We start from the raw sequence: 23081 nt of genomic DNA, 5'->3' as shown, positions 1-23081 counted from the left end.
CTTTCTCACACTAAACCTTATGCTCTGTCAGACCAAACCAACCCGGACACACCTTAAGTTCACACGCTCGTTTCTTATATATGCAGTAATTAAACATTTGAATAGTTTTATCACTGTACAAAGACATTATACTTTTTTTTTTTTTCTGTCTTGTCATCCCAGTTTCTAGAAGCTTCTTTTTGTTTTAAATTCAGTGTTCGTGGCACATCCATGAGTGGGCGTTCAGGCAACCATGCAAATGAATTCTCTGTGGTTCAAAAGTACAAATCTAAAAAAAAAAAAAAAAAAAGGAGGATGGCCGTGAGGTAAAGCACCGTTTTTTATAAATGTTGAGCTGAAGCTGTTTTTTTGTCAGAGAGGAAGCAAGTTAGCTGTGTATATATGGACCCTGGTTCAAGGTAGATTTACAAAAACAAGATGGCCTCAGATGGTCGACTCCTTTCTTTAAAATGATGCTTTTTAAAAAGATTTCACCTATTTCAGAAAGCAGCATTTGATAAATCCCCTCATCCTTAATCCTAAAATAAGGATGAGACGTCTTGTATTCCCCGACAAACACAAACACACACAGTTGCGATGGACGGCTAAAAGCAGCTCGAGGTCGTCCAGAGTATCCGAACTTAAACTGGAGTCCATTAGTGAAAGAGACTGAAAGGTTCAGACCCGGCGGGGGATTGAGAGGTTGTCTGTCTGACGTCCTCGGTCCTTTACGAGTGCGTTACCTGCAGATCTTAAGGTTTGGTTTTCCTGATCCTAGATTGAATGTAGTCATTGAGGAATGTTTTTGTCTTTGTATTCATTCTACCAAAGTTGATTTACAGAGACCCAAAAAATGAGGAAGGTGGAGGGTTGTACACATCTGAAGAACTGGCTGACAGAATCGGCATTTAAAGAGCAAATTAACAGCTGAAAATGTTTTTTCTTACTTTACTCAAAGGTAATGCTGGGTGTGTTTGAAGTGCAACAAACACCTTTGAGCTTGTTGTTAAGTTACAGTTTAAAAATCAGCAGCCGGTTGCACCAGCTGAAGTTTGATTTTCAGTCAAGATGCAACATGATGCTCGATCCAGCAGCTGATTGTACAACGCAGGACAAAGGTTGATTGTTAAATTTGGTAATATATGAAGAAGTGGAAATGTTAGAATGCAAAAAAGATGATTTAAGATAGTAGAAACCACCAGAAGGGAAACGATCTTCCTTATTGAGCTTTAGCAAAAAGTTATTTATTTAAGCGCACTTTTTTTATGTTCCTTAGTCTCCGTCGTTTATTACTGCTTTGCCTTTCTTTCTGCAAAATGACAGAAATGTGTTCTGTGTTGGGAAACAAAAGGGTATTGCATTTGTTTTATTTTCTTAAGTCGCCTTTAGCTGCATTGATTGTGACAGGCTTTTGCTGTTTCTCTTCCGAGGCGCGCTTGTACAAAAAAAAGCACACTGAGACTGGAATAAAAAACAAAAGACAAAAAAAAAAAAAATTGTGTGAATGCTCCATGGATGGTTGTGTTTTGAATTTGTATTCCCACTATGAAATAAAGCAGCGTGTCTTGATCAGTGTTATGTTAATGTGGTTTTTTTGTTGTTAATGTATTCCTGGCAGAGTTTCTTTAAAAAAGGCGATCACAAACTTTTAAAAAACGAAGACTCAGTGTAATTTAAAGAAAACATACGGCTGGATAGAAGACGATTTCATGCGTCACAAACTCACTCTGCTGTAGGATGGGCATTAAAATTTCAGCTGACGCTCTCATCCAGAGCAGGTGGAGGTGGGGGGGGTTAGTGTCTCGCTGAAGGTCATTCTGACAGGACACAATGTCTTCTGCAGGAATCAAACCTGTGATCTCACAGCTACACACTGTGACTGAGTGATTCTGAGTCAATTTAACCATCAAGCATTCACTGAAAAAGTGCTCAGAATAAGTTGTGTGCTATAGACATCACACGCTGCAGAGGAAGACCATGTTATGTAATGGAAAGTTCCAGAACAAGTGCAGCACGTTAAAGTGTCAATCTAGACGATTTATATTTAAATAAACGTTTGTTACGTCAATGAAGGTAACACAATGGTGCTTGAGCCTATGATTATATATTTGCAGTATTATGAACTGAATGATGCTGCATTGCAGTTTTTCTCTATAGTATACACTCAAAAAATATGCACACTATTCAGAAAATTTGGAATTAAAAAAGATCTGGAATTTCAGATGCAGCCAAATATTCCAGACTGATATCTTAAGGATTGACACTTTAACATCCAAAAGTTGTAAATAAAATGGCGACTATTTCCTCAGTTTGACCAGCTGAAACTATAAAAACCTACTTACACCTGAAGGCATCATTATCTAGGGCTGTCACAATGTCAGATTTTCCCTACAGGATTATTGTGGCCAAAATAATTCATGATATCTATAAATAATTTGAAGAAAAAAGATATATAATCAGTCATATATAAAGCTTATGGCTCAACATCAGTCTGAAATGTCCTAAAAGAGAAAACCTTTTGATTTAGGTAATAAAAAGCAATCCTCTGGCAAAATCTTTACATTTGTGATAAATAATCATCTGATATTTTCATTATTTCAAGCTAGACCAGTGGCAGGAGGAACCCCTTAGATATGCAATGAATAAAGAAACACTTTAATAATCAATAGAAATGAAAATGTATATTACTCCTCCTTCTTAAGCTAAATAAACTATTAATTTCTATTTCTATTTAATTTATTTGTATTTATTCTTATAGAATATGATCCATTGCTGTAGATTAAGGAGATAAAAACGACAGCACTCAAATGCAACATTCACATAATAATGTGTAATATTATATTAGTATTATTAAGCCTGAAACATAACTTTTACTGAATTAAGGTTTTGAATGCAGGATTTAAACTTGTAGTGGAGTATTTCCACAGTGTGGTATTAGTACTATTACTGCAGTAAAGTGATCTGAATACTTTTTCCACCCTTTGAGGTTTGTGGGGTTTTCCCAGTGATGATAACACCAGGGAGAAAACTGGACTGGGACATGACCGCCGTCACGTTTTCCGGTCTCTGACCGCCGGGCCGCCTCCACAGAAAGAATCCCTGTGTGTGTGTGTGTGTGTGTGTGTGTGTGTGTTTGTGTTTGTGTTTGTTTGTGTGTGTCTATGTATGTGTGTGTGTGTGTGTGTGTGTGTGTGTGTGTGTGTGTGTGTGTGTGTGTGTGTGTGTGTTTGTGTGTGTCTATTAGTGTGTGTGGATTAGGTGACCTTTCACCAGCACTGAGTCTCTCTCAGCTCGAGATCACGTCAGAGTTACCACAAGGTCACGTGCAGTACAAGTACCACTGTGAAAATACTTCAGTACAAGTAAAAGTCTTGTAGCATTATAATTTATTCTATCATTAGATTATTATTACTCGTGCAAAAAAAAGAGTTTCACTGTTACTAATTGGTTGAGGTTGAGCTCATTTTTAAGTGAAATAAATTCTTTTTTAAATTATGGATTAATCTGTTGATCATTTTCTTTATTAGTCGACTGATGGTTTGTAAAAATATTGAAAATCGAAAAGAATTCCATCACAATTACCCAGAACACCTTCACTAATTTTCCTTTTCATCCAAACCTCAACATTATTACTTATACATTAACATTGTTAACACATTTTAAAATGAAAAAAAGCAGTTCTTCACATTTGTGAAGCTGGAAACATGAAATGTTTTTGCATGAAAAATGACTAAAACGATCAAAAAAGTTGCTGTCAATCAACTAATCATTTGTACCACTGTACAGTATCACTGTAATGTATCGTATGTTTAGTTAAGTAACTAAAACCATCAGATATTTGTAGTGAAGTAAAGAAGTACAATATTTTTACCACTGAGATATGTGACATGAGATTAAAATACTCAAGTAAAGTACAAGTATCTCAAATACTCAGATAATCAGATGAGGGGATAAACATCTGCAGGTGTAGAACAAAAACAGGAAGCATTTCAAAATAGAAGTACAAAAAAATGACATAAGGCATCAGATAATTGCAGTGGAGTTAAAAAAAATACAGCTGTTTCCCTTCGAGATGTAGTGGAGTAGAAGCAGAACGTGACATGAGATTACAATACAATATTTATAATAGTTGCTGTCTGTATATATAATATTTCAGTTACTGTGGATTCTCTATTGTTCTTTACTGTTCTTTACTGTTCTTTATTGCTCATTTGCTTATTTATAATACTTATTTTGATCTTGTGTTTTTTTTATTTACTATGTCTCATGTTTGCACTATCCTCTATGCTGCTGTAATCCTGTAAATTTCCACGCAGCGGGACTAATAAAGGATTATTTTATCTCTTATTTTATCTTAAAATATTTTTCCACCCCTGATGTTTCAAATTCTTGGAACATCAGCAGAGAAACAACAAAAGGAGGAAGAACGTCAGGAGTGCACACCTACTGAATCCCTGCCAGCTCCTGAGTGTTGTTCTGACCTCTGACCTTCCTGTGGAGAGCAGAGAGAAGAATCAGCCTCACATGGGACGTCCCAGTTTGAAGGTCCGACCACCAGAGGGCGCCACGGGCTCGGCTCTGCAGGCAGCCTGTCAGAGAGCAGCAGCAGGGGGCGTAAAGATGGAGCTGATCTGGGCGAGGCTCCAATCACACACACACACACACACACACACACACACACACACACACACACACACACACACACACACACACACACACACACACACACACACACACACACACTGCTGTTGATGACAGCAGACAGTGGCGTGTTATCGCTCTGTGAGGCTCTGCTGGTTACATAATCTGCAACATGGAGGTGATGAACACTCTGCAGAGCATGCATCGCCACGGCAACCACAGTACCATGAAGGCTGTGATGGACCTTTAATGAATCCTTTTACAGTGGTGGAATGTAAATCTCATCCCCCTCCTGTCCAGTGAAAAACCACTTATCTCCAGATGTGTCTGATGTTACATGTTTGTCCTTTATGTGATGATTTGGCCTTTGACAGTATTTTCTGATTTATGGAGTAGGACAAATAGATATCCAAAACTCCCTCCGTAAAAACCTCTACTACATCAACAAAATGAAATAACAATTTTGAACCTATAGCGTTATTCAAATGTTCAGATTTCTGTTCTGGAAATGTATGAAAATTAGCACATATTTGATAAGATAATGCATAATTAGCATATCTTTAAACATACAATTTCAGAGAACTTGTAGTAAGTATATCAACACTTCACATCAGTTAAAGAAAACCCATATATAGACTATTTCAAAGTGTTGAAATTAACTCTGTGTTATTGTGTGTTTGCTGATGAAATTACTGATTATATCATCTTATGGTAAGAGGATTATTTTGCACTAAAAATCATCTTATTAGACGAATACTTACCACAAAGTCTCAAGTCTTTAGATTCTCATCAGGACAAATGTTTGACCGTTTAGACTTCATCACCATATAATGACACCAAACATAGCACACCTGTGATGTTTACTGCAAGTGACACGTGGGAAATGTAGTCCATCATAATTGTAGTTTTAAAGAAATATGTATGATAGCATTAAATCAAGATGAATCAGAGTCACAAAACTGTTGTTTCAAGATCAAGAATCAACAATTTATATATATTTTCTGGATGTTTTAATCGGTGATGAATCTAAAGAGCACCAGGAGGAGGAAGACATGCAGAGATAAAAAAAAAATGGAGGGCGTTGTGTTTTACTGACATCCAGCATGAATCACAAAGAAGCATGAGTCGCTCTGAGCAGCGAAAGAATGTGTTGCAGAGCCTGAAGATGAATTCTATTAATAAACTGAGTGTATGTCTGACTTTATTCAGCGTATAAATAGTCACACAGTAGAGAGCGATGCAGAGAAAAACAGAGATGAATTAGACCAGTGTACAGTGGGATGTGTGCAGGGTTATGTCATGCAGTATGCAGCAGTGTCCCTGCAGCTGTGCAGCGGTGCACAAACAGAAGAGGAGGCGTGTTATGTAACGCTCCCAGAGCCTCTTTAAACTGGGTGAGAAAAAGCCTGCATCGATTAGCGATGAGCTGCCGTGACTGCAGGGCTGCATGAAGGGGGTTAAAATGAAATGTTTTATTTATAATCTGTTTGACCTGTGGGGTAGATATGAGGAGCTACGGGAGACGAGGGTGGGAGGATTCAGCTGGTTTTACATTGGTTGATGAAACGCAACCTTGTTCTCATTGAATGATCAGTTATTGATTGTTGAATAAGTGGACTACATTTCTGCATGAGGTGGCCTGTATTTTTTAGAACAGAGCACCTCGTGATCATCTGTCTACAAAATACAGACAAAACATGTTACCCAACAACGTCTGGATGGATTACATCACATTTTGTGCTTTCATGGTCAAGTCATTTTTATTTTTACAGCAAAATATCACATATTTTGCAACATTTGTCCTTTTAAACCTTTGCTTCTGATAAAGGGAATATTAATGCTTTCTTGTTTTGTGGTTATTCAATTTCTCTTTTCATAAGAAGCAATTGTTGTAAAGTAGGCCAACTGAACATTTGCATGAAAAATCATTTTAGAGGACTTTGGTTGATTGATATTTAATTTGTTATGCTATTAGTTGATTTTGGAGCTCAAGGTGCTGGGACATTTTTATATTTTTTGTATACTTCTGTATTTTTATTGTTAGTGATTTTTACACATTCTTGTCTTGTTTATTTATCTATTGGTTTGTTTTATTGTTCATTTATGTGTGCAATTTGCTAATTATTATATTAATTTAATGTTTTTTTTTTTTTTTACAAAATATGTATAATTAATTAGGGTTAATTAATGAATTAAAGCCGCTACCAGAGACGTCAGCATGTAAACAGTGTCAGTAAGTGCAATTCCGTCCATCAGTTTTTATGCACACTTTCAAAATACGCATAAAAATGGGGCAAATATGAAAAGAAAACTGAATTCATGTTAGAAAATATTTTTGTGGGTTTTAAACTTCATAGTACTTCACAAATGGGGTCAGTGGGAGGACTGGGGATAAGGGCAGCATTCCAGCAGACTGAGCTGGAAATACTGGCTCCGGTCCGAGTTCCATCTGTCTGCTGAAAGTGTGTTTTATGGTGTCTTCATTTTGCTGGAATCCTTGACTGATGATCATTCAGATCTGGTTCAGGACAACAGCTGGAGGCTCATGTCGGTCCTCTGAGACATTCAGTGAGTTCACAAAAATGTATGCAGCTGCCAGTTAGTGAAAAGAGACCCATTTCAGACAGGGAAATGCAGACGGGACAGTGGTTAAGTTTGTATTTATGAATCAAATCCAAGCTTTATTGATAAAATGACAGGTGGATACTCCCATATCAGTAAAATAACAAAAATATGAATCTTTTATTGGGTGCATTTATGTGTATATATGACCCTTATTTTTCTGTGAGAAAACTGCTTTGATATCCCGATATAATGAGATAAGTAACCTTTAAATAATGCAACCTTTGCCTTTCTCAGATTTATAGAATATCCTGCCTCACAGCTTGTAATCAATTTTATCAATTCCCTTTTTTATGTCTTTTTAATTCATCTTTACTCTTCTTTAGTCTTAAACTTATTTACTTGTTTTAAGGGGGGGGAAGTGAAATAATTGCTAATGAACTGTCTCAATTTCAATTAATTTCAAATGAATCAAAACATTTCCAGATTTTTTTTTACAAAATACCAGAAATAAAAATAGATTTCTGTCAATGTTTTTGTAGTGTTCATTATTTAACAAATTTCAGGTATTGCTCAGTCCTTATGAAACAAATGTATATCATCTAATAATTTAGGCTTTGAATAAACCCCCCAACTACACGAGGGATTCAAACAGGCAACCCTCCACTCACAAACCCGACTTCTCTGTATTTTCCGGCTGCTGCGACCTGACCGCCTGAGGACGTGAGACATTTGGAGAACGGACATTATGCTCCAGTTGAGACAGAATTTACATAACTTCATTTAGTCCAGGCCAAAGAGTTCTACCTAGTTTAGAAAGGCGAATAATAATAAGTCTCTTTTCTTTTTTTGCCCCCATGCCACACAGATACCCTCTCATTTTCTTTTCATGAAACGTTAAGTTATCAATCAGTAGCTAAAACACTTTAGTCAGCAAGCTAACACAAAACAAAGCTAGCTAGCTTAATTGTAAGATCACAGTGGAAATAACTCTTTGACTTGATCCTTAACATTTTGTAGATACTTGATTTAATGTCTCTTTTCTCATAATGTCAAACAAACAAACGCAAACCAATGCTTGATTAAAGACTTCTAATTTCCGTTAAGTGAAATTAAGATAAAGTGTTATAGGTTGTAAAACCTTTATTTATACTCTTGTTTTTGATGATATTGTTAAACTAAGATACTTAATGTTTGTACAATCTAATTAATCTAAGCTAGCAAGCTACTAGCAGAGATGAGCGTGTCGCTTTTCTCATAATGTCAAACATTAGCTGTACTTCTTTAGCGTTAGCTCACCAGCGAAACATTAAAACAGATGTAAAAAAGTCAGATCCTGGTCTAAATTTTGACCAATACTTGGTTAGTGTGTTCTGGTCTTGTAGGGCAGAGTAGATAAATATTAGACAACAACCAAAACAAAACAAACAAACAAACAATAATATAGTACACATGACTAAAAATACAATAAGCTAGGAGATGTATGTATACATCTTAATATCTCTTTTAAATAAATTTAAAATATATATATTATCAATCAATTCGAAATTTAAAAGATGAAATTCAAGTTTCATTAACACTGAATGAAGACCTTTAATGGCTAATGATGCTTTAAATGTGTCTGGAATTGGAATGGTGGATAAATGTGGCAGTAAAGTTCATCATTGACTCCAAATATACTGGATTTATACTGATACTACTGATCTTTCTATGAGATGTGTTAAGGCATCACTGGTGTTGTCTCCTTGGCTGTAACGCCGGTACCTGACAGGGATGGGGCCGGTGCCATATTTGGCCGGTTGCTGCGGCAACAGCAGGAATTATTACTCACTCTCCACCGCACGGCAGCTGGCCCTTCTGTTTGGCCAGCGGATATTACTGTGTGTCTCCACTCCCACGAATTACATCTGCAAATTCACTCTTGAGCCAAGGACGGAGGCAGAGTGCAAAGGGGAGTTACCTAACGTGATTGTGAAAAATACGTCACAAAATGACTTCTTATGTGGGAAAAATGGCACTTGTATTTTCTATGCATTCTTGCATGTACAGATGCACAAGAATAGCATGAGTGCCTGGATGGGTGATGGATTGAATGTCATGTTTTATTCAAATCCATAAACTCTCATGTAAAGTGCCATTTTCTGCAACGTAGAGCCAATAAAACAGTCCACTCAGAGAGCTGACGTCTCTATTTCAGGAAAGAAAGTACTGTTAACAGTGTTGGCTGAACCTCCGTCTGAGCTGCAGGGGGCAGCCGATCATCGTGCCTCGTCCAAAGTCTCTCTCACCTTGAACAGGACGTGTGCTTTGTTTGGGATTTTAGGACATTTAGAACTACACAAACTGTTGTCCCGAACCCTCCCCTCCTGTGGGAATCTGTGCAGTTTGTTCCCAACCTGTGACACAAATGTGTTTTACTGGAGCAAAAGGACGCAGAATGAAAAATGAGCCTTTACTAATTGCACTTGTTTCAAGCTGAGTCTGAGCAGGAAGTTTGAGAAGCCTAAAATAAAAGGGTTAAAAGGTTGTAAGTAAGTTAAAGGCTGTCTGCAAAAAAACAATAAGGAAGTGAGCTATGAAGTACATCCTCTTTTTGGATAACGATTGCAAGGAAACTAATCAGCTGCTCTCAAGAAACAATAAAATCTATGTTTACAGCTCCATAGAAAAAATGGGACAAACTCCTGCACAGTTTCTGCACCTTGAAACCAACTTAGGTGGAGTGGAAAGTCTTGTGAAAGTCGTATGACTAAAAACGTATTAAAGCCACCGGACATTGTGTCTATGAAGCACCGCATTGATAATCTTGTTTTGTTTATATTTTGTTTTCATTTGCACTCTTTTCCTGCTGTGCTGGGGGGAGAAGGGTCAGGTGACTAGTAGATGTGTTAAACTCTATACGGGAAACAAGTGGACCGATGATGAATGACAAAGTCTGGAAAGGTCCACAAAAAGGAGCCTCTTTTTGCTTGTAGTTTTAGTTTTACAGCACACTTCCTGAATTCCACCTGCTCAGCAGCAAACAGCAGACAGACTCAGTTAGAAAGAAGAAGAAGCATTTAGCAGCTAAAATATATTTCTTTGGAGGTGGAGACCAAAACTAGAGCTAAAAGAAGAGTGGATTTTGGACTAAGAATCATCATGAGGCTAGAAACACGACTCCTGCTGAATGCTAATGTTGCTCAATACCTGCTAGATGTGTACAATAGACAAATATGCAAACATGTTAAGCCATAATAACTTAAGCGATAATATGTTAAGGATTTGTCGCAAATGATCATTAATGTAGGCCAGCCCAGTAAAATGGCAGGTGGTTAAATAGTCACAAAATGCAATCTACTGTTTTCCTAAACCTAACTGATGGGTGTTGTTGCCTAAACCTAACTTTTGTAACGCATCGCCGCCCAAAAAGGAAGCCAATAAATTACGTTTTGTGACTATATAACAAACTACCGTAAGACTGTATTGAGTAGGCAATCTGTGGAGGAAATATAGGTTGTTAAACAAAAACGCTGTACAAATGATTACTTCATGTGGTGCTCTAAATGAGCCTCTTTTAGCTCGTAGTTATGGTTTTACAGCACACTTACTGTATTCATCTGTTCAGCAGCAAACAGCAGACAGACTCAGTAAGAGAATAGCTGGTGAAGAAAGTGAATATGCATTTAGCTGCTTAAGATACAGATATTTTTTGGGGGTGGAGACCAAAACCGGAGATGAAAGGAGAGTTATATTGAATATTATCATCATGAGGCTGGGATTTCTGGCTTTTAAATCATATTTATTAGTTTACTTTTTTCCAGACTATAGGATTCATCAGTTTTCAGATCCAACCTCTTTTGACTCAAGTATAAATGTATGAGGAATAAATATATATATATTTATAAGCAACTATATAGAGAGTTCAAGAGAGGTTCAAACCAGTTTACCAACTTTTACTTTTGATTATCACAAAAAATCTCCAGCTATTAAATCAATCAGTATTATATGATCTAACCGCATGGAGCTGACGGAGTGAAACGTCTGTGCGGCTTCCTGTATGTTGCTGCAGAGCTGCTGCAGTGTTGCCTGTTTGGCCAAAGTACAAAATGCGTATTCATGTCTGTCCTTCCTCGCTGCACGTCTCACACAGCTTAGGACAAACACACTCTGCAGCAGGAATGTGCCACACCTTTTTCTCACCGCATACACGAATCACACATCAAGATACAAAGGCTGCACCCCTGCAGACCGACACAAAAACATCACAGGATGTTTTAACTGTTGCACCACCTTGATCCAGACTAAAATATCTAAACAACTGTTGGGTGGATTGGCATGAAATTTGGTTCAGACATTTATGTTTCCAATATGAGGAATCCTAGAGACATTGAGTTATTTTCTGACTTTTCAATTAGCGCCACCATGAGGTGCATATTTGTGGTTTTTAGTGAAATTTCTCAACAACTATTGGATGGTTTCCCATGAAATTTGGTTCAAACATTTATGTTTCCATCAGGATGAATTGTAATAAGTTTGGTGATCCTCTTTTCATCTAGCGCCACCATCTGGTTAAAACTTTATTCTGTCCAATTCGGATTATGACTAAAAACTGGCCAAATTAATGACCTTCCTATCATATGTTGTTTAGTGCTTATTAGCAAATGTAAGCATGCTATACTGCTAAACCAAGATAACATGGTCCACACCAGCATGTTCAATTTATCATTGTGAGCATGCTAGCATTTAGCTTAAAGCATTGCACTAATCAGCTTTTCCTTATTGCCAATATTATACTTTATTTGCATCCTTATCATTTTTATTTTCTTTATACTTTTATTCTTTAATGACCAAAATTCGAATGTTAGCATCTTTAGCAAGAGTAGATCAAGGTACAATGATCAAAGTCTTTATAACCTCAAATGATTTACAAATAATTGAATGGATTAGAATAATCAACAAAATATGGCCTCATTAAAACTTTTTAAAGACCAGTTCAAAACAATGCATGATGGTCCAGCTGAAAATCTGAAATCTGTACAAAATCCTAAGTGTAAAAACTAAAATGTTTTCCTTACTTATAGGCAGATATTACTGATTTTAACAAATAAAGAGGGCATCACGTTTAGCTCTGTAAAAGAAACACATGATGTTTTAGGCGGCTTCCTTTAATATTTGAAAATGCACCAACAGTTTTGACTGTAATCAATGTAATTTTTTCTTCCAGCCAGTTGGGATTTAATTCTTCTTCTTTAGTCTCTATTGTTAGCCAAATGTCAGCTGTTTCTTCATGCAGTTCATCCGTCAGAGCAGACTCGTCCTCATGTTTCCCATTTTCTGAGAAAAGCACAATGCTCCCAATGCTTCTCGATGCATCCCATGACACAGTGACTCACATGTTTGCTGCACGTACTCGGTGGAAAATATAGATCTGGTTATAACTTGTTGCTCAGCTGGGACCGCCGGGATGTTGGAACGTGTACAAATAGAATTCAGAGATATTTAAATTTGGACGGGATGGATACACTTGAGGGTAAAATGAAGCATGAGATGAACTATTGTAGTGAAGAGGGAGCTGAGCCAGAAGGCAAAGTTATCCGTTTACCGATCGATTTAACCCTCACCTATGGTCATGAGTTTTGGGTAGTGTTTGAAAGAATGATATAAGCAATTATTTTACGTTCGGAGGCAAATGCATTTATTTCAAAATCTGAACAGCTATTGGACGAATTGGCATGACATTTGGTACAGACATTTATGTTTCCAATATGATAAATCCTAAAGACATTTAGCTATTTTCTGAAAAATGCATTTTTTTCCCCAGATGTCTGAAGAATGAAATATTTATTTCTTAACAAAGTCAGCATCCGAGGTCGGAGTGGCTGGAGGAGTCAAACAAACACAGGACATTCACCAAGGAAACCGCTGTTCATGTCCTTTGTGAAATCAAGTCTGCAGTAACTTCATTTGATTTACGTCCGTAACTTAACGTAACATAATTAAAGCCAAACCATGATGTTGAACCTAACATTACCAAGTAGTTTAAATGTGTTTTTGTGTGTTTTGTTTCATTTTACCACTTGTTTAAAACAGCAACCGTAATCCGGGAGAAAATATGTTTCCTTCAAAACGTAATTAAGAAATCAGTTTAGTGAAACAAAAACTTAATTTAATGAAGACAGGGTTGCCTGGTGAGACATAGTCACCAAATCTTTCTGGAAAACCCTTTGGACATCCTACCATATTTTATGGTTATATTAATGCATATCATCACTACTTGTATGTGATACAGGGGTCAATCCACAGCGACGTATCACCTGACTCTGTTTTCCAAACACTTTTACAGCTTCTAGCCAGCTATCATGCAACATGCGGTCCTTGTTTGATGCCTTGTTTAAATATTCTTTGGCACGAGGACATTGGGAAGCTGCCAACGCTGCGACTATAATGGACAACCTGCTCTTCCTCCTGAACCAAAGACGCTTTGTTTCCAGCAGCTGCAAGCAGCAAAAAAAGCTCTTGAAAAGGGACTTTACACTACTTGTTAAGCAGTAAAGAGGAACCAACGCAGTTAGAGACTAGCTGGTGAACATAGAGGAGCATTTAGAAGCTAAAGATACAAATATGTCCCTCAGGAGGTGGTGGAGACCGAAAACAGAGCAAAAATAGAGAGAATAATGGACTTAAATTCATCAGTTGGAAACAAACACGACTCCTAATGAAAGATAATGTGCTGTGATTGCTCGATTTGTAAATAAGCAACTGTTTTCCACAACAATATAAGATGATAAGATGCACTGATCTGCCTAAAAATAATCAATTTGTACAGGTTAATATGAATTATTCCTCACCGATTGACTGGAGACATGCTAACATTAGTACATAAAGTAAACTTTAGGTCAAGTCAAGTTTGGTGGAGACCAAAACAGAGCAAAAATCGAGAGAACAGTGGAGAATATTAGACTTAAATTCATCCAAATGATGATAATGGTTCCCTGGTCCTTCAAACATGCTGAACTGGTTCAAGTGCTACATTCAGAGACAATGAAAGATAAATAAATGCTTTTTAAGGTACATTTAAGCAACCAGAACCCTTAGCTAGAAAAAGAAAGGAAATCTGAGGCCTTCTGTAGTTTATATTTTAGTGTTTTTATATTTTAGCTAGTTTATAAGCTAAGTTGAGCTGTTTTGTAAATGCATGTATTGTAGTGGTGTGTTCATAAAAGTACAGTTTCAGTTATTATGAGCTCCACTTGAGTCTGTTGCCCTTTAAATAAACTGTGTCGTCGTCCTGTTTTCTTATCAGGTTATCAAGGTTGAAATGTGACTGTCAGTATGTAAAGACCTGCAGCGATTAACACTGAGCCAACATTCAGGTCACCGGGTCCTTGTCTCATATCACCTTTTTATGACTTTTAACTTCCTCAATGACGAGCTCACCAGCAGCCAATCAGAAAGCCTGTTAGGATTCCAATACTGTTTTTTATAGTCACCTGATAAACTGACGGTTAGTTAAAATGAACATGTTGTATAACTGAGTTTGTCAAAGCTGAATTTTTCATTTTCACAGATGAAATATGTCTTCTCTGTCTTATTTGTTCATTTCTATCCTTTGTTATCAGACATTATTGTGGTGTATTTTATTCTTTTTAACTTATTTTGTTTGTTTAAAATCATAATTGTATCTCATTGAGATTCACGAGACACAAAAACTAAAATGTTTTTTCACCTGTAGCAAACACACCGTAAAAAAAGTCCCACAGAAATGTAGTGGAATTTTCTCATTTGGACGCTGGGCAGGAACTGATAGATTTAACATGTATCTTCAACGCAACAGGAAAACAAACATTTACACGTCGAACCAGTAATAAGAAGATTGATTCAAAGCATGAAAAATGATCTAATGCGTGTCCTGATGTAGTTTCCTTCAGACCATGATGTCACCTTTTCTTTGACTCCCTCACAGTCACCTCTGCAGGACTGTGATTAAAGATAACAGCCTGCGTTCATGCAGCATATCTGCTCTGATATGTACTCTGTGTCTGCAGGCAGAGAACAGGCTCTCCATTTACGCTTTGTTCAGATTAGATACTGACGGCTGCAGTACTTTTCCTTCAGCTCCTTCATGTACAGGGAGTTCGCTCATTGACAAACACAAAGCAGAGTTTTCTTTTTCCAAAACTGATTCTCGCTCCTTCTTTTAATTGTTCTTGTATGTAAAAATACATGTTGTTAGCATCATTGTTTTTTGTCTCTTGTGGTGGTCATGATTAATACTGTAGCAGTGCTAGGGTTGCATAAACAAACTAGAAGATACGTTCCAAATAATCAGAGTCATAGGAAGACTTAATTTGCAGATGTCTTAGGTCAGAAGTTTCTTGTTCCAATGATTGAGTTCAGAAACTGTCTTTGCATATTAAAAATATAGGTAACCATCACAGCTTTAGGTCAACATATTGTTCCTAGTTCTACGTTATGTGATAGAACTTGTAATGTTTGTGATGTTATTGCTGTTTGTCTTGGAGTCCTTTTTTTTATGATAATTTAGGTGTTTGGTTCTTCTTAAAAAAATGGGGAAACTGACTTTAAACAAGACTCAAAATTGCAACATCTGTATGAAGCTGCAAATAAAAGCGTGGTAACACCGTTCAATCGGCTCAGAGGACATCCATACCATAATAACATCACTTTAAGAGCAACAGAAATCAGACGATCCACGTTTTTTGCACTCTGCAGATTACCACAAGTGCTAAGAGAACTACGGTGGCCTTTAGGTAATGTAAAAACGTTAAAAAGTCTCTCTCTAGAGCCTGTGTTTGGTTTGTCCGTTCTGGGCTACCGTAGAAACATGGCAGAGCAACATGGCCGACTCCATGAACAGGACCTGCTACCTATGAAGATATGAAGGACTCATTCTAAGTTAACGAAAATACAACAATTGTTAGTTTCAGGTGATTATACTCTAATTAAAACATAGTTATGAATCTTATACTACATTTCTGCCAAGAGATCACTCAAAATACTAATCACCAGCTCTTTAAGCTTTAACTGCAATTCAATTACTACATTTAATGTGAATGTAAAACTGTATTTTCTTCACTGAAACCTCTACAATATTTTGTAATTGTATCCCACCCTTCTGCATGTTTTTTAAATTGCAAAATACAAAGTTAGTACTAGTAACATGAAAACAGCTGTGGAAAAAAAACATCATAAAGTGTGACATTGGCTTCTCACCATGTTACATAAAATGTGTCGAGAGGAAAAGAGATAAGTGTGGATTAAGCTGACAAGAAGAGGGAATTGGTCGTCAACTTTTCACATGTATCAGGAATATTTAATCTCCTGCCCTCTTTTAAATCCCCTCTCTCTCTCTCTCTCTCTCTCTCTCTCTCTGTGGTTTGTGAAGAACACAGGATCCATTTTCAGAGCTGCAGAAAAACTGCAACAAAGACTCAGCTGACGGGTCGGTGACGTCAGAGCGAGGCAGAACAAAAGCCGCCCAAAAAAAAAATCTCCATTGATAACTCAAATCCACCAGCAGGCAGCCGGAGACACAAAGACGCTCAGCAGCACGAGCACCACGCATTCAGACACTTCCTGTCTGCAGATTTACATTTAAAAGATTTCCATAATCAGGAGGAGATACTGTATGTGGTAGTTCTAGTCGTACATTTTGTTACTACACATAACCAGTGGTGGAAGAAGTACTCCCATCTTTAATTTAAGTACGCAAAAGTAGCAATATCACAGTGTAGAAATACTCTGTTACAAGTAGAATTGCATTCAAAACTTTACTCATAAAAGTAAGAAAGTATCAGCATCAAATTATACTGGAAGAACAAAAAGTAAAAGCACTAATTATGCAGAATGGCCTGTGTTGGAATCATTAATTTATTATATTACAACATTATTAGAATTAAAATATGCCTAAATTACCAAAAGTTAAAATGCAACAATTTAGAATAATGTGTATAATATTGTTAAATTATAAAAAAAATAGTTCCAGAAATAGTTCCAGTATATAACTCTTTCTAAAAAACATAAATTATTGTTTCTATACTCTGTTTTAATAACAGATTCAACAAACATATACAGCTTTATTTCCACAGCTTACTGTCTTTATCACACAGAAAATTGTTGTTTGTTTTTTATTATTGATTTAATTTTTTACCATTTCAATCTAGAAAAATCCGATTGTTTCTGAGTATTTTTCAGACTTATTTTAAAAAATACCACACTGTGTCTTTTCAAGGTTTTTCCAGCGTGTTCCTCTTGAACAAACTCCCCTCAAACCAACACAAGGAACCCCTTCTTTTCCCAGAGCCCATAATGGTCCCCAGTGTACCCGCTGCTGAGTGCCCATTTTGAGATGGTTGGACCGCTGCCAAGCCGGTCCATCCATTAAACGAAGACGAGCAGAGCATCGCTGATTAACCCTCCATTGTTGTGCTGCTCAGTGGGCGACCCCCACACCTCAGAGAGGAAGACGATTGGCCGCGATCCAAACTGTGTGGCAGGAAGGTCGGTGTTGAAGAGGGTGGTGTTGGTTTTTAATGAGGCTGGTTCCCATGGAAGGAATAAATGTCTCCTTAAGCTCGATTGGTTGGAAAACAGTGAAACTATCCTTTAATTCAACAGTCCACTTAAACATTTTATTTTATTTAGTGTTTCCCCAATTTATGAATCATGTTTGATGGGCATTAATCCCATAAAACAAATTTAAATTTTGAGAAAATGTAGTCTTTTCTGACCTTCATGTGATGGAGGAAATACACTTTGTGATCCATTTTTAAATATTTAGTAACGTTTGAATAATATATGCGTTTATTGAAATAGTTTGGTTGATAGACAGAAAGAGAAAACAGTCGTGATGCTCAACTAATCTAAAGGCTCTGCAGCTCTGTGAGGTTAGCGCTACTTTACTAAATGCTAACGTCAACATGCTAACATGCTGATGTTTAGCATAGATTTTCTTTTTACTTCTAGTGCGTACTGCCTTTATAAAGAATGTACTGTTGCATGCAGGATGCATTCAGTTGGGATGTACTTCATCATAACATGACACCTTGAACTTTGACCCTGTGCTCATATAGCTGCTGTGCAAAGGATTGTGGGTGAGAATAGCCAGAAAAAGATTCTGTAAAATGTGACCGGATGTCGTAGAACATCCTGGTATTTTTGGCATCTTGCACTTGACGTACTGTGTATTGGGAAATACTAAATATTTATATGGCATACTAAATAGTATGGTAGTATGAATATTGGAACCCACAGCATGTTTGCTATCTTGGTTTAGCGTGTTAGCATGTTCACATTTGCTTATTAGCACAAAACAAAGTACAGATGAGGCTGATGGGAATGTCATTAGTTTAGCAGGAATTTAAAGAAGGTGAGCAGTCAACTAATTATTTTAATAAGCGATTAATGTCTTAATTATTTGTTTAATTAAAAGTTTTGTCAATAAAATATCAGTAAATTGTGAAAAAATGCCCTAAAACATGTTCCAACGTCCCAAGTTGATGTATTCAAAATGCTTTTTTTTACCAACGGTCTAAATTTTAGCTCAATTATTTAATTTTCCAAATTGTTTAGTTTTGCAGGTTTTTGGTCTTAAACCAAACTACCGGACAAATTAAAATGTTGACCAGATGATGTTCAGGAAAGTTAAGGGATCACCAAAGTTATTAACATTCATCCTCTGGGGATCATGAATGGTTGTACCAAATTTGATGCCTATCCGTCCGATTATTGTTGAGATATTTCAGTAAAAATGGCAAAATTCAACCTTGTGGTGGCGCTAGAGGGAGAGACAGAGGATCACCAGAGTCAGTATGGTTCAACCTCTGGGCTGTGAATGTTTGTACAAAATTTCATGGTAATGCTGTTAATAGTTGAGTAACAACCGACTGACATTCATTAACTAAAATTGTAAAATATCTAATATATATTGAATGTGAGATTTTTAACAAGCAATTTGAAAACATCACCTCTGACTCTGGGAAATTGTGAAAGACAAGTTTCATTAATTTCTTTGTAAATTAATGAATTAATCAATAATTCATGATCTCCATTCCAGCCTTATTGATGAGGTTGTGGCTTTCAAAGATGGAAAGTGAGTAAATTATTAATTTACACACAAAAACAAGTAGAAAGAGGACTTGTTTTATACCCAAAATACATATTGCAGATTAGAAACATGATTATAAAACACGACACGGAGCAACATCGGCTTTCCATCCAAAAACTGGTCGATAGTAATTCAGGAGACGACAGGTTCAACGGATTCAAACAGGCTGCTCATCAATATTTCATTCGGTGATTAGATCACAGAGGAGGCCTCTGGCTCTGCAGTGTGGAAACATTTGTCCCTCATGGAAACTGGGTCACAGACATTTAAATATGATCATAATTATTATTATCATTATTTGTGTCACTGGTGGATCCTCTAATTAAAAGATTAACATGTTTCTGTCAGACTGAGCTGCAGAGAAATGATCATGTTTTTCATTTGTACACACTTTAAACACTTATTTGTTGGTTTTGCATGTCAACAGGTCTCAGTTTTAGTCCACTAGTCATGGAAATACTTAGGATTCATCCTCAGGAGACCATGAATATTTAACTTAATGCTGTAAAAGCTTTGAGACAGAGTTCATCCTGATTTTTTTGCTCAAACAAACACAAAATACCTGAAATCTGAGAAGTATTTTTCTGCAAATACAGTTTTTTAATGTGTCTTTTGGGCAATTTATGACAAAAGTATTTTTTTTTTTCAATTCTTGGACTGTTTTTATTTTGAAGGTGCAGTCAGACAGGAAGCTGGATGCACAGCTTTTTCCAGAAATAGAAACGCACACCATGTGTTTTTATTATTACTATGATTTAGTTATTTTATTACTGCTTTTTATGTTTTCATTTAATGCTTTTGCCTTTATAAACGTATACAATATATATATATATATATATATATATATATATATATATATACTTTATAACACACATGTAAAAGGATGCTATTATTCCTCAATGCTTTTTTTCCAGGTGTTAAAATAGATTATATACTTTATTATAAAAAAAAGTCAACAGATTTTTCTCTTTGTCACAAAATTACTGAATTCTTGTCGATCACTTTAACTGGACAACCAGTTGCACAAACCCCACTTCTCAAGTGTCCTTGAGCAAATATCATTGACCTCTGACTGTGGAGGTCATCCTTTTAGAAATCTGACATAAATACCTCGTACACTCCCAAACTGTCAGGCTCACTTTGATAAACGCTGTTATTGATCAAATGATAATCACTTTCTGTTGCTGTTGTTCAGCGAGATGAGGACTTGTGTAAGAGGTTTATTGAAAACCATCGAGCAGCAACAGAAGCTTTAACTCTCCGAGTCTCTTTTCAGCCGCTAATCTCATCATCTCTGCTTTGCTCTGCTCCTCTTCTAGTCCCACCAGGATTAAAGGGTTAAAAGACAACTGTGGTGGTAAAACGGTGGATCACTGTCAAGGAAAAAAAGAACAGCGAACCATCAGCTCCATTAGTGATAAAAACAACGATTTTCGTCTTGAAAACGTCTCCAAGTTGTCTTTTAAATCCTATTTTCTCTTTGTATATTATTATAACAATATTTGTGTAAAATGTAAAATTTGTTTCTATAGTTTAACATTAAATCACTTTATCTCTTTTAATTCCATTAGAAACAAGTTTTAACTCTAAAATATTTGAGTAAAAGTAACAATATGTGTCTTAATATTTATTCACTTTATCCCCTTTAAATTAATTTAGAAACAAGTTTTATCCGTATACTGTTTGGGACAAAATATTTTGTATAATTTGTTTCACATTAAACCACTTAATCTCCTTTAATTTGATTAGAATGGTGTTTTAACTAAAAATATTTAAAATCAGCTAATATCCGCTGAACTTATTGGAACGTTTAGCAGCTAAAAAGACATAATGAAGGTAAATAAAAACACCTGAGTTCAGTGCCCTCTTCTCTCTCCACCAGTAGCTCAGTTCCTAAGATAACCTGCAGCTATTTTAATCTTTAAAGCGATGACTCTGAGTCCTTGCGTCCATTGGAGACCCGACACGCCCCCTCGCCGTGATCTGGTGGCGTGCCGCCCCGTCACATCTCGTGCTCGCTCTCTGGCAGCGTTGCGTCAGGCCTGGATGTTGGCCCGGCCTTCAGCACTCGGCTCAGGACGCCAGAAGACAAGCTGATTAAGCGGCAGGATTTCCAGCAGATCAGAGCGGCTATTCCCGGCCGCGGCCCCGAAGAGATTAAGACCCTCGCTGCTTCTGGTCCGCTGGTGGGCCGTTTATCCAGCTTTCACTCAATTACATGACTCAGTTCTCTGGAAGCTGACCAGAGAGGCAAGTGTTTGTTTAATGGAGGGTAGAATAACATTCTCATCAGCCTCCTAGTGGTGGTTATTAGACGCATGTGGGGCATTTTTTATCTCCCAGAAGAGAAGCAAAGTGTCAGCTTTACGTCTTCAAATGCATAGATTTTTAAAAAAAAAAATGTATATTTCCTGTTCCAGGCGTCCATTTGTTTCCATTTAGTCCAAAAATCAAGTGTTAAAACTTCTGTATATCAACTTTTGTCGCACAGCATTACCTCAACAAATATGATGCTAACAAAACTCAAGCATTTCCAGTGTTTAATAACAGGTTTTTGTTCGATTTGGAAACGATGGAAACCAAAGGATTCCTTGACTGGTAGAAAAAGTATATTTAAAGTTATACAACGAGTTATAAAAGCGCTTAAACACAAAATATTATGTTAATTTATGAGTCAAATAGACCATAAAGCAGAGTATGCGTTAGGGCGGGGCTACACAATGATTGACAGGTCTCTAACAGAGCTGTATACAGCACCAAATACGGTCATGTTCACTGGTTGCAAAAAAACAAAGATGGCGACGGCCAAAATTCAAGATGGCGGTGGCCAAAATGTGGAACTTCAGGCTTTAAAACTGCAGTTTACAAACCAATGGGTGACGTCACCATGACTACAGCCACTATGGTATGAACACATATTTGCCTTATTAGATAATGAATTGATTAAATACTTTATCTGACGAGGGGAAGAAAGGAAAATAGAATAAAAAAATGTGAGTTTCCCCATCAGGTATATTTCTAATACTTGGTGTAAACAGACGGAGACTTCCACAAACTCAATCATCTGCCAGACTCACTGTTGACATTTTCTGTCTCTTTTAACACAAGAAGATGAATATGAAGGTTTAATCACAGCAACACCCACCTCCTCGATAGGGAGCGTTACTCACTTCCCCCACTTCACACACACACACACACACACACACACACACACACACACACACACACACACACACACACACACACACACACACACACACACACACACACACACACACACACACACACACACACACACACACACACACACACACACACACACACACACACACACACACACACACACACACACACCTCCTGCTGCTGATACCTGCCAACACAAACCAGAAAAACTCAAATCAGTCATTGCTCCAATTTAAACACCTCCAGCGTTTCTACCGGTTACCAGCTGGGGTTTAATTTATGATCTGTGATCTTCACACAACAACTTCAAGTGACAAATAATTTTCTGCTCTCAAGTTTTTACTAAATTTTTGGTTGATTTTGCACCATTTTGCAGCTGAATATTAGTGATGTATCGATAGTAAAACATACTGATTGGCTCTTTCAGAAATCTTGCAACCGGTACGATAAATACAAGGTGCTGGAAGAAAAAAAAGCATGTATGCATTGATTAAAACCAGAGAAGAAGAGCTGTGGTAATGATTCAATCTAGTCTGGACAATCAAGTCTTATCTCATATGCGGACTCTATTTTTCCCGGCTGTGATTGGTCTTTGGCCTCGTTAAGA

This window comes from Anoplopoma fimbria, chromosome 15, assembly GCF_027596085.1.
Source record: "Anoplopoma fimbria isolate UVic2021 breed Golden Eagle Sablefish chromosome 15, Afim_UVic_2022, whole genome shotgun sequence".
In the NCBI taxonomy this organism is placed as follows: Eukaryota; Metazoa; Chordata; class Actinopteri; order Perciformes; family Anoplopomatidae; genus Anoplopoma; species Anoplopoma fimbria.
The sequence above is the reverse complement of the archived record's forward strand: the minus strand, read 5'-3'. Positions refer to the sequence as shown.